The following is a 4,042-nucleotide window of genomic DNA, read 5'->3' as shown; positions in this document are numbered from 1 at the left end:
CCATTTTGAGTTTATCTTTGTGTATGGTGAAAGAGAGCGGTCTAGTTTCATTCTTCTGCATGTGGATGTCCAATTTTCCCAGCACCATTTATTGAAGAGACTGTCTTTCTTCCAGTGGATAGTCTTTCCTCCTTTATCGAATATTAGTTGACCATAAAGTTGAGGGTCCACTTCTGGGTTCTCTATTCTGTTCCATTGATCTATGTGTCTGTTTTTGTGCCAGTACCACACTGTCTTGATGACCATAGCTTTGTAGTACAACCTGAAATCTGGCATTGTGATGCCCCCAGCTATGGTTTTCTTTTTCAATATTCCCCTGGCTATTCGGGGTCTTTTCTGATTCCACACAAATCTTAAGATGATTTGTTCCAACTCTCTGAAGAAAGTCCATGGTATTTTGATAGGGATTGCATTAAACGTGTAAATTGCCCTGGGTAACATTGACATTTTCACAATATTAATTCTGCCAATCCATGAGCATGGAATATTTTTCCATCTCTTTGTGTCTTCCTCAATTTCTTTCAGAAGTGTTCTATAGTTTTTAGGGTATAGATCCTTTACCTCTTTGGTTAGGTTTATTCCTAGGTATCTTATGCTTTTGGGTGCAATTGTAAATGGGATTGACTCCTTAATTTCTCTTTCTTCAGTCTCATTGTTAGTGTATAGAAATGCCACTGATTTCTGGGCATTAATTTTGTATCCTGCCACACTGCCAAATTTCTGTATGAGTTCTAGCAATCTTGGGGTGGAGTCTTTTGGGTTTTCTATGTAGAGTATCAGAGAAATGACTGTTAATCTTATTGAAAATCCCTTGTATGTGATGAGTTGCTTCTCTCTTGCTATTTTCTAGATTCTCTCGTTTTGGGCTTATTTACATTTGATTATAATGCATCTCACTGTGGAGATGTTTGTATTTATTCTACTTGGAGCTTGTTGAACTTCTTAAATATGTATAATCATATCTTACATCAAATGTGGGAAGGATGTGACCATTATATTTTCAAACATTCTTTCGAAAGAATAACAAGGGAATACTATAAATAATTCTATGAACACATAGATTTGACAACTTAGTTGAAAACAATCAATTCCTCAGAAAACACAATCAAAACTCATGCAATATGAAATAGATAACTTTAGTAGCCTCATAATTATAAATAAAATTTAATTTTTAATCACACCCTCGCGCCAAAGAACCCTTCAGATGCAGATGTATTGGTTGTGTACAACACCCAATGCTCATCACACCATGTACCCTCCTTTGCTCATCACCCAATTACCCTATACTTCCTCCCCAGGAACCCTCAGTTTGTCTCCTATAGATATGAGTCTCTCGTGGTTTTTCTCCCTCTCTGATAACTTCCCATTCAGTTTTCTCTCTCTTCTTCTATGATCCTCTGTACTGTTTCTTATATTCCGTATATGAGTGAAACCATATGATAATTGTCTTTCTCTGATTGATTTATTTCACACAGCATAATACCTTCCATTTCCATCCACATCAATGTAAATAGTAAGTATTCATCCTTTCTGATGGCTGAGTAATATTCCACTGTATATATAGACCACATCTTCTTTATCCATTCATCTGTCAATGGACATCTCAGCTCTTTCCACAGTTTGGCTATTGTGGACATTGCTGCTATGAACATTGGGCTGCAGATGCCCCTTCAGATGACTACATTTGTACCTTTGGGGTAAATACCAGTAGTGCAATTGTTGGGTCATAGGGTAGCTCTATTTTTAACTTTTTGAGGAACCTCCATACTATTTTCCAGAGTGACTGTACCAGCTTGCATTCCCACCAATAGTATAAGAAGATTTCCCTTTCAGGCAGCCCTGTTGGCTCAGTGGTTTAGCGCAGGCTTCAGCCCAGGGCATGATCCTGGAGACCCGGGATCGAGTTCCATGTCAGGCTCCCTGCATGGAGCCTGCTTCTCCCTCTGCCTGGGTCTCTGCCTCTCTCTCTCTCTCTGTCTCTCATGAATAAATAAATAAATTCTCTAAAAAAAGAAAAAAGGAAGATTCCCCTTTCCCTGCATCCTTGCCAACATTTGTTGTTTCCTGTCTTGTAATTTTAGTCATTTTGACCGGTGTGAGGTGGTATCTCATTGTAGTTTTGATCTGTATTTCCCTGATGCCAAGTGTGGTGGAACATTTTTTCATGTGTCTGTTGGCCATTTGTATGTTTACTTGGGAGAATCAATCTACCAAATTCAAAACTTATTAAATAGCTACAACTAGGGAGCCTGGTGGCTCAGTTGGTTAAATGTCTGCCTTCAGCTCAGTTCATGATCCCAGGGTCCTGGGATCAAGTCCCAAGTCAGGCTTCCAGCTCAGCCTGCTTCTCCTTCTGCCTGCTGCTGCTCCCCCTGCTTGTGCTTTCGCACTGTCAAATAAATAAATAAAATCTTAAACAAACTACAATCAAGGCTGTAATTTAGTAATTACTAGTACAATCAAAGCTAGTAATGAAGTCTGTGTAGTATTGGTGGAGGGACAGACATACTGATCTATGGAACAGAACAGATAAACTAGATATAGACTCAAACCAACATGTCCAACTAATTTTTGACAAAGATGCAAAAACAATTCAATGGAAGAAAGATAACCTTTTCACAAATGGAACTGGAGTAATTGAATATCCATAGGCAAAAAATTGACCCCCAACCTAAGTTCACATCTTATGCAGAAATTAAGTCAGAACTCATAATGCTTTTATTAATTAATTAATTTATTTATTTATTTATCTTGGAATTTTTTTATTGGAGTTCAATTTGCCAACATATAGCATAACACCCAGTGCTCATCCCATCCAGTCCCCTCTCCAGTGCCCATCACCCCATCCCCCGACCCACCTCCCCTTCCACTACCTCTTGTTCATTTCCCAGAGTTAGGAGTCTCTCATGTTGTCACCCTCTCTGATATTTCCCACTCATTTTCTCTCCTTTTCCCTGTAATCCCTTTCACTATTTTTTATATTCCCCAAATGAACGAGACCACATAATGTTTGTCCTTCTCCGATTGACTTGCTTCACTCAGCATAATACCCTCCAGTTCCATCCACGTTGAAGCAAATGGTGGGTATTTCTCATTTCTTTTTTTTTTTTTAATTTTTATTTATTTATTTATTTATTTATGTATGATAGGCACAGAGAGAGAGAGGCAGAGACACAGGCAGAGGGAGGAGCAGGCTCCATGCACCGGGAGCCTGATGTGGGATTCGATCCCGGGTCTCCAGGATCGTGCCCTGGGCCAAAGGCAGGCGCCAAACCGCTGCGCCACCCAGGGATCCCTATTTCTCATTTCTAATGGCTGAGTAATATTCCATTGTATACATAGACCACATCTTCTTTATCCATTCATCTTTCAATGGACACATAATGGTTTTAAATGTTAAAGGTACAGGACACCTGCACCCCAACGTTCATAGCAGCAGTGTCCACAATAGCCAAACTGTGGAAGGAGCCATGATGTCCTTCAACAGATGAATGGATAAAGAAGATATGGTCTATATATATAATGGAATATTACCCAGCCATTAGAAAGGATGAATATTTACCATTTGCTCCAATGTGGATGGGATTGGAGGGTATTATATTGAGTGAAATAAGTCAATCAGAGAAGGACAATCATCATATGGTTTCACTCATACGCAGAATATAAGAAATAGTGAAAGGGACTAAAAGCGAAAGGAGGGAAACTGAGTGGGGAACAATTAGAGAGGAAGACAAACCATGAGAAACTCCTAACTCTGGGAAACAAACAAAGGCCTGTAGAAGAGGAGGGGGGTGGGGGATGGGGTAACTGAGTGACGGGCACTAAGGAGGGCACTTGATGGGATGAGCACTGGGTGTCCTATATGTTGGCAAATTGAATTTAAATAAAATATTTTAAAAAGGAAAAAATGTTAAAGGTAAAACTATTAAAATTTCAGGAACACCTAGGTGACACAGTCGGTTAAGCATCTGACTCTTGGTTTGGCCTCAAGTCATGATCTCAAGCTTGTGAAATGGAGCCCTGCATTGGACTCAATGCAATG

The sequence above is a fragment of the Canis aureus genome, chromosome 19 (genome assembly GCF_053574225.1).
Source record: "Canis aureus isolate CA01 chromosome 19, VMU_Caureus_v.1.0, whole genome shotgun sequence".
NCBI classification, from domain to species: domain Eukaryota; kingdom Metazoa; phylum Chordata; class Mammalia; order Carnivora; family Canidae; genus Canis; species Canis aureus.
This window is presented reverse-complemented; position numbering follows the sequence as displayed.